Source organism: Haliotis asinina, chromosome 4 (genome assembly GCF_037392515.1).
Source record: "Haliotis asinina isolate JCU_RB_2024 chromosome 4, JCU_Hal_asi_v2, whole genome shotgun sequence".
Taxonomy (NCBI): Eukaryota; Metazoa; Mollusca; class Gastropoda; order Lepetellida; family Haliotidae; genus Haliotis; species Haliotis asinina.
Genome location: NC_090283.1, coordinates 59,910,137 through 59,920,022, shown reverse-complemented (window position 1 = coordinate 59,920,022; position 9,886 = coordinate 59,910,137).

Below are 9,886 nucleotides of genomic sequence, written 5' to 3'. Positions count from 1 at the left end.
AGAGCAATATTTCAGAATGGTAAAAATCTATCAACGAAGGACAGTAAAACAACTAGACGATCACAGATAGACATGTAAGATTAGCAATTAATTCTAAAACAACTATAGAGGGCGTGTACGATACAATATAAAAACGGGCTATAGATTGGCAGCAACTGAAGATAGAACACCAGAGCGCAGAGAGAGAGAGAGGGGGAGAGAGAGAGAGAGGGAGAGAGAGAGAGAGAGACTCCAGATGGGGCTAACTTGGATCGAATACAACGCTCGTTGTTTCTTGTGACTGTCAGCTTGTCTTCACTGGCTAGGAAAGGGTTGTAAAAGAATTAGGCTGGATTTACACTACAACCGTTTTTGGATGCGATGCGTCATGCGTTGCGTACAAAAAACGCACATCATGTAATTTCATTTATTGCAATACACTACGACAGACTTTTCAATGCGTTGCGTTGCGTCGCGTTGCGTTGCGTCGCGTCGCGTCGCGTTGGAAATAGGTGCTGCACCTATTTTTGACGCAACGCTAGGGAAATCGCATGGGAATTCCTATCGATGACGTCATATTTTGCACGAGCAACAGGGACTTTCCCGAAGGCCCACGTGGATGAAAAAAGTACTGTTGAAACATATATATCATCGTCCAGTTCTAATTCCCTCACCAATCGGTGGTATGTACCATAGGCTGCTCGATTGTCAGTCACTGGGTGCACCCACCACCTTCTCTTGACTTAAGCGTGCTCTTTTTCAAGAGCATGATAAAGTAAAAGCTCAATTTCCTCCTCCTCCTCTTCTTCTTCCTCGATGATAAACAAAAGACTTGCCTTGAACTTGTCAACCATGTTGTGTTGCATTGCTTTCTGAATCAATCAACAAAGTTAACTGAAATTGCAAGTACAAATGCAGTGATTAAATAGAAAGCAGCCAGTTGGCATATATTTTGGTACAAATCGTAGGCGTTGGGCAAAGCGATTTCGCATGTAGTGTGAATGAACAATCGCCGTTCATAACTCAAAGCAACGCAATACAACGCGACACATGAAAAAAAAAACGGTCGTAGTGTAAACCCAGCCTTACGGAATAAAAAACCCCAAAGGATTGTCACTCTAGTTATTTATTAACCGCTGTAAAATTTGATTAGTTAGAATAAAAGCAGTTTTCTGAGTATTGCTTGTGTTCATAAAATCCGGGCAAAGTCTAAACCAGTTATTAATAACATCTTTTCGATGGACACTCTACTGAAAAATCAAGTAAAACGTGGCATTCATCCTCAGTTAAATTTACACAATAAACCATCTGACGAAATAAAATGTGTATTTAAAACAGTTATTCACTGGGATAAAATGGGCTAGTCCCAACTCCGACAAGATAATATGTACGCGGAAGATTAAATTACACTAACGCCGGATCGCCCATCTATCGCGCCATAAAAGTATTTCTTTGGTAATACGACTAAAAATGCAGGTTACAAGAACGTTTTGTATATCTTATAGGACTGCTTGCAAGATGTCAGTGACAGATAACGTAGCCCCGTTAACATTGTCAATGTGTAGATTGTCAAAGTTTGCATGTCGGTGTGAGTAACATTGTACATCCCCACCCGATTTTGAAATTATGATTATTCTGCGACACATAGACATTAATAAGCAGATTCAAAGCAGTGAATGTATTTCCAACATCACGGTTTATCAGTGTGGTACATAATTTTGATTTGTATACACGTGGGGGCGATCTACCTGTCGCGATATGGGTAGAGTGAAAGTTAGGAACAGGTCTGTCGAAGGCATGAAAAACAGCAGACACGCAAAGATTTTGGAGTTACCTCCCTTAGCCCACGCCACATCGAACACGATGGTTGACCGTTTCACCGACAGGGCGCCGGGATAGTAAGAAATGTTCCTGTCCGTTGACTAGTAAAATATTCCCAGCGAAAAACGGCAGCTGTCGAGGATTCTGCGGCGAAATAATGTGTCTCCTTTTCAAACACTGATGTAAAATTTCCCGGAGGCGAAAAGGATTTATTTTGGTGCAGTGTGCCAGAAGACAAAAGAAAATATTCACTTTTGCCGTCACTGCTTGCAGACGACGTATCCGTAGTTTTTGTGCAATCAGAGCAGTGTTGTAAGGAACAACTCACTAGAATGAAAGGTCCATGCTCTATTCTAACGTTAATTTTTAATATTTTAGCCCTTGAGTCTTACAAGAGCCTTCAAACATTACAATGAAAGGAAGGTTATGACCAGTTCCTCAGCTATCATCCATTCGAGCTGCCGACTAGCAGTGAACAGAGATAACTCATGCATTTTCAACCAGCTTCACATATGGCGTCGCGCGGGCCTAACTGAACTGCATTGTATTCAGCTTTAGGTTACTCTACTTACAATACTAACAATAATGTGTAAATATTAATTATATTCTATTTTACTTTGTAATATTTTTCAAATATATAGAAGCTATACAGTTATAATAATATTGTGGTTTATTTTATGCTTAATATATCTCCATATGCACATACGAATACACACATATATATATGTGTTGCTAATTTGTTCCATATCCGTAAATAATCATGCTTAGATTTACATAAATTTATCCTGGCCAAAATTTATTTCCGTAAACTGTTGCAGGAATGCCTAAATACGCAGAATCGGTATGTAATGAAAGCTCTCTCCACTTAGAAATAATCATCCTACTGTGCATTTAGTGACTCGAGTCAGCCGGACATGTGACCTTCCAGCGCAGTGAACCTCTGACCGCGTTTTCGCTTGCCCGAAACGTACCTGTTTGAAGGTCTCGTTTACACCCGCGAGATCAAACGTGACCACAACTTTCTAAACATTTGATATAAGAAATTTCTCCTTTCTGTACTGTATGATTTTCTCTTCATCACACCCACCGGATGAATGTGCATCTTTAGTAACTAAAATGCATTGTACTGAGATCTTACTCATAAATATTAGAATGTAATAGAAAATGTTTTAATTTTAAATGAAATACATATCGTAAATTCCACAAAATGGTGTTTTTCAAAAATCCACAATTACATATAAATTGTGGTTTACTTGCACTTTTACTCGCTTGAAACTGTAAGATAATTTCAAGGCAGTATGTATTTACGAAGGTGTTCACACGAGTTACCTCCCTTTGGTGTTCCACGCCTGTGTTTGACCTGACTTAGACCGGGGAGGCACAGACGCGCGCTGCTCACGACAAGTTTCAAGTCTAATCGGCTTTTATCGCAGAACAGCCAAACTATATGTTAAAATCTACGCCTTGTGGTCACCCTATTACATTCGCGTGCTTACTGTCACGAACTTGGGAACACTTTGGATATGCTCGTCACTTTTCACTTTGCAAGCACGGCCGTTTCTTCTGAAAGTTTATTAAATGACCGTTGAGAACGAGTGAAAAGGAAACGAGCAATCCTCTTTACTGAAAAAGCTGTATCAGCCCCTGTCAAAGTACTCAAAACTGTCCTCCTTATTTTTTCCTCAAAATATTGGAAAGGTAGAAACATTTTGAAATTACTGAAATCATCAATCGTCAAACGATAACTCTTAGGGTCTCATAATGAAAATGAATGTTGGGCAAGCCCTCGATACTGTCTAAATCAAAAGCCTTACAACCAGTCGGGCTTGGACGAAAACACTGGCTTGATACGTGCCTTCCCAACGATGGCTGAGGAGTGTGATATCTGGACCCATGCAACTTGTAACGACAACCGTGTTTAATTGTTACCAGTCGATGCATTCGCCTTTGCAATACAAATACAAATACAAATTTCCAGCTCAGTGACGTATTGTTCGCATGTTGAATGGCGAGTGCATGGTGTCGGAGTAAACGTAACAGCCGTTGCTCTCTAGCTGATTAGAACAGCGAATGACGGATCCCCTAACTCTCTATGCATATAATCTTGTCAGAAACAAACACTTCGTTTTCAAACAGAAAAACAGCCCCAGTGAGGTAGGAGATTCAGAACCTGGGGAAATCTAGACTTGCTACATTTGGGGCTTCAGCGTTGCAGAAAGGGTCAGACAAAAGTGAAAACAATGCTGTTCACTGATTGTGAAAGGATGGGATGCTATATGGACAGGCTCTAAAGGAGCAGCCTGACGAATTCACCTCCCATCCCATGAAGATGCGGGTTGGATGTTGTCATGGCTCCGTATCCGGGTAAGTATTGAGCTTCACATCAGTATCCCATTCTTGTCGTACGAGGCCGCTGACGTGATCGGGTGGTCAGGCTCGTTGACGTCGTTGACACGTCATCATATCACAATTGCGTAGGTCGAATAATGTGATTCCCTGGGGTGTCTTTTCACCGTATTTATATACAAACCTTCGGAATAAAACTGAGTGTGGTGTTAAACATCCAACACATTAGAAAGGAAATTTTATGTGGAAGAAATCATGGGAAATGATTTTACAAACGCTTCCTGGAATCTGAAATTTCAAGGGTTGTTTGTTTCGTTTGTTGAGAGGACATAGAGTCGTACACTAATCGCATGAATATTGTGTCTTGTCTTCAAATAGCTTCAAATAGTTCCCGACATCCTCTGCTATTACGTTTGGACGGACGCGTTGAGGGGGGTTCTAAAATGCATTTCGTCCGTCCGTGCACATTTATCCTTTCCGGAGCAGAACTCTAAAACCGTTCAATATTTCTTCACCAAACTTGACACATAGATTGGTCTAGTGGTGTACTGGTGCATTTTGACAGTTTGGAATTCTGAATAAAATATTTTTGGCGTTTCCATGGCAACAAGTGTGACATAGACTGAAATTGGAGGTAATGCGGGGGATATTGATGACTGCGTCTTCTTGTTTATATTTCAGTTGATTCAGTTCCGACCTGACCTAACCAAAACCACGACTAAGTGAGAGGTCGTTGATGTATTACCTCCCTTTGTGAGCGTCTTTCGGATTATTTTCGAATCAGTCGAGGGCATCGTTTTACACCCATGCAACTGTATGGCGAAACTTTCTGCACACTGTTTTGTTTTCATTCTCTCTTTGTATATTACTTTCTCATAAGTGAGATGTTTGTCTGTTGATGTCTTTTTTTAAAATTTTACTGAAAATATATTTTAAGTTACAACAAATCGCAGGTTCTAAATGGTGGTTTCTGGATCGATGTGCATAAGGTTAATCACTAGATTGTTTGGTCCAGGCTCGAATATTTAAAGACCACCGTCTTGGTTGGACTATTGCTGAATGCGCCGTTAAACACCATAAAACTTGCGTGCTAACTCGTTTTGATCATTCTATTTTACGATGTTCACGATGGAGTCAGTCTAAGTAAACTTCACTCCAGTGTTATTCGATACACTCTTACACTGGGTCGAACCAAACCTGGTAGGGGGTCGCGTCAGGTAACCTTTGAGACTGACCAATCAGAGCACAGCTTCCCAAATCGCGAAAGTGGACACTCGCACATACCTTTTGAACTTTTACCCGCTAAAAGGTTTGTACCCGAACAATTCCGAATGCTATTACCCTTACGATCGCCTCCGGATTATGCACATGGAGCACGCCGCAACAGTGAGTAAACAGTCGCTGAAAATAGCGTTTTTGACATTATTGAAGGATGTAAGTTTGCTGAAATTTTAGCTATTGGTAACCATGTCAAAAAGAGTAAATACTGCAGGTCAAATATCAGACTGAGTGATATATGTAGATTTTCATTTGTTGAGAGATCGGTGTATTTGGTAAGTCACGCCGAACCTTATCAAGTAGCCGTTGTATGATTGGTTATATCACTTTAGCCGTCTTGTTTTTGATTGGATGACCGTAGGTCGCTCAACGGTTACCCGATGCGACCTCCTACTAGTGAGTGAGTTAAAATTTAAAGTCACATCGGCAATATTTCGGCCATATCGTGACTAGAACAAGTTGTAAATCCACCATAAATACATGTAAATTATATAAATCTGTCGACAAGGACTGTAAAATCAACTAGCATATCACAGTAATGTATAAGTAAAACTAACGTCTATCTCTAAAACTTGAGTTCAAATGCGGACAAAACAATGTAAAAATGGGCTATAGATCACCAACAACTGAAGGTAGATCACCATACTAAGGACCATCGGGACTTACAGTACCATTGCTTCTTTACTTCGACACATCTAGACCTCCTACTAGGTTTTGTAAGACCCAATGTAGGAATGTAACGAATAATATTGGCGCTAAGTTTACTTTGACGGAGTTTACTTTCACCTGAAGACCTCCATGATTCGCCAGGACAGCGGAAGGTCGCGGGTTCGATCCTCGACCGCGTCATACCAAATGACATGAAACTATGGTCCTTGTTGGTCCCCGCCTGGCGTACGGCATGAATGAGTTCATGATCCTTGTCGACTCAAGCACGTCGTCATTAGTGGTGGGAATTTAGGATTTGGTTGAAATCTTACAGTTGATGAATGCTTCACTGCCAACGAACATTCATTAAAATAAATTAAAATGAAAAAAAAAAAAATTGGTTGGTGTTATTTTTCAGATTTTCCTATCCAGGCTGTTATTGCAGATATGTTTAACATGATGCAACTTGCTACTTTATAGTGATGACTGATATATCATGAACATAAACATCCTGGAGTCTTCAAGAAATGTTCAATCATAACTTATCAGTTTGTAAAGTGAAAATTCTACCAAATAAACACGTTTTCAGGCTCTGACAACGCCGAGGATGTGTTCCATCGTCAAGTGTTTCAAACACTCACACAGTAGTTCCCCGGGTTCTAGTATGAGAAAATGTGATCGATTGCTTGGTAGTTTTTTTCACTACGACCAATCTTCGATTATTTCATTTAAAATAGTCGTCACATGAGCGAAATATCCGTAACTGCGATTTCACCTCAACTGTTTTCCGTGAGGTAGACCTGTTATAACTGTCTCATACATTTCGTTTGTTTTTATATTTTACGAACGCTTAGCTCGCTTACTGTTAAAAAGTGCATAATATATTCCAAACAAGATCTGCACCCAGTTAACCACTGTGCACCGGTTAAATAGCTGTATAACTGTATTACAGGCCACTAGGTCGATATTACGCAAATAGACTGTCTGTCTATCGAATACGATCATCACTGATTATGAAGCATCACTGACACATCAACGTAAGTTATCATTGGTCGTGAGTGAGTGAGTTTATTTTTTACACCGATGTCATGCATGGGTGCAAAACAAACAAATGTAGCCGGAAAAAATGCACCTGATGATTCATTTGTTAGCGTAACGGGCGTTTTGTGCTGAGTTTACACCAGTAAGTACAAAGGGGCGGCGGGGTAGCCTAGAGGTTAAAGAGTCCGCTCGTGAGGCCGAAGACCCGGGTTCCATTCCCTATATGGATACTTTGTGTGAAGCCTGATTTTGGTGTCCCCATTGGTCATATTGCTGGCATACTGCTATTTTTGTGTCATATCAGTTGAAGTTAAGCAATGTTCTGTGCGGTGTGGTACTGGGTGGGTGAGCGTGCTTGACTCCTGAGAATTTCTAGTTTCCTGACCCACATCGCAGCGCATAGGGTACGGGTGGTCCCAAAACTGCATAAAAATTGCCTCTGTGCGCCAGGCAGTAAAATTGGTACCTGGTATGATACGATGGTAGTCTGATTTTGAAACTTAAGGCGACCAGTTGTATTTTCCACAGGGAGTGTTCTGTACTTGACCAAGGGTAATATGTCAAAATATTTGAATTTTTAATTTGCGTGGATAAATGCGCTATTGTTATTACATGTTCCAGCCTAATTGCGATAGTAGTTTGAGCATCTCTCCGAAGAATGTTTGTAGTTCGTTTAAGTGTTGCCTCATGAATAGTAATGGATTCATATTATCAAACAGTAAATTTAAAAGATGACATCAAGGTAAATATGTCCGCGTATTACTGAGAGTTTCAGTGGTTAAAAAATCCCATCGCCCGACGCTCGGGACAAGTCAGTTTTCATTTCGGGCAAACAAATAATGGTACATTTCCAGAGGCTACTAGATAATACCCGCTTCCGGTTACAAACTGCAAATAAACTTGGATTTTATTTCAAGTCTACTGAAATGTAACTATTAAATTTCGCAGGGTTACCTTTCTTTGCTATTTATCACTTTTCCAAAAAACATTATAACATCAAATCCCATGTTTATTTATTCCTTCATTATGTCACCATCATTATAATGTCATAAAAATACGTCCACGTGGAAATTAGTCACGACAAGTTACTTTCTTAAAGACACTTGCCCTGTGGCAGTGTTTTGAACCCCTGCGGGTTGTTTGCAGTAATATTGTTTAAATTGTAAACAATATTGTAACGTTGAAGTGCGTATATCAAGATCATACAGATTCACATGATGTATTGTTGTATGCTGTTTAACGCCGCACTCAGCAATATTCCAATGACGGCGGTATGAAAATAACCGAGTCTGGACCAGACAACCATGTGATCCACACAATGAGCATCGATGCGGTTACTTGTATCAACCAAGGCAGCGAGCTTGACCTCCCGATGGCGTTAGTCATCTATTACGACAAGCATGGGTTGCCGGAGACAAGTTCTTACCCGGATCACCCCGGGTGGAGTGAGAATGAGATACTGAACTCAAGGAAGAAGAAGACCTACTGCTGTAATGAGATACTGAACTCAAGGAAGAAGGAGACCTATTGCTGTAATGAGATACTGAACTCAAGGAAGAAGAAGACCTACTGCTGTAATGAGATACTGAACTCAAGGAAGAAGAAGACCTACTGCTGTAATGAGATATTGAACTCATGGAAGTAGAAGACCTACTGCTGTAATGAGATACTGAACTCAAGGAAGAAGAAGACCTACTGCTGTAATGAGATATTGATGTCACATTTAGATGAAGACATGTGAGTTTCTGCTGAGTTGAGTTGGATTTTACGTCTCTTGGGCATTATTCTAGCTATGTAGTGACGAGATCAAGTTTGCATTCATTACCATTTTAAGTGCATGGTCCAAAAGATTTTGGCTTTCATTTCGCCACCATTCGAAACCAGAAGATATCATAGCATCGGATATAAAAGCAAGCAATTTGGAGTTCCTGATCCCAACGGGTGATCCCACCATGTTTCAACCCGTGTAGGTCCGGGGTAGAACAGGTCTTCAGCAACCCATGTTTGCCGTAAAAGGCGACTATGCTTGTCGTAAGAGGCGACTAACGGTATCGGGTTGTCAGGCTCGCTGATTTGGTTGACACATGTCATCGGTTCCCAATTGCGCAGATCGATGCTCGTGCTTTTGATTACTGGATTGTCTGGTCCAGACTCGATGATTTACAAACCGTCACCATATAGCTGGAACATTGCTGAGTGGGGAGTAAACCTAAACTCACTCCTATCATGTTTCAGTGTAATCTAGCGAGGTGCTGGAGGTATCTCATGATTTCAATGTAATCTAGCGAGGTGCTGGAGGCATCTTATGATTTCAGTGTAATCTGAGTAAACCTAAACTCACTCCTATCATGTTTCTACACAATGGAAAATGGAAAATACTGCGACTGATTGTAATCTAGCGAGGTGCTGGAGGTATCTCATGGTTTCAGTGTAATCTAGCGAGGTGCTGGAGGTATCTCATGATTTCAATGTAATCTAGCGAGGTGCTGGAGGTATCTCATGATTTCAGTGTAATCTAGCGAGGTGCTGGAGGTATCTCATGGTTTCAGTGTAATCTAGCGAGGTGCTGGAGGTATCTCATGGTTTCAGTGTAATCTAGCGAGGTGCTGGAGGTATCTCATGGTTTCAGTGTAATCTAGCGAGGTGCTGGAGGTATCTCATGGTTTCAGTGTAATCTAGCGAGGTGCTGGAGTTATCTCATGGTTTCAGTGTAATCTAGCGAGGTGCTGGAGGTATCTCATGGTTTCAGTGTAATCTAGCGAGGTGCTGGAGG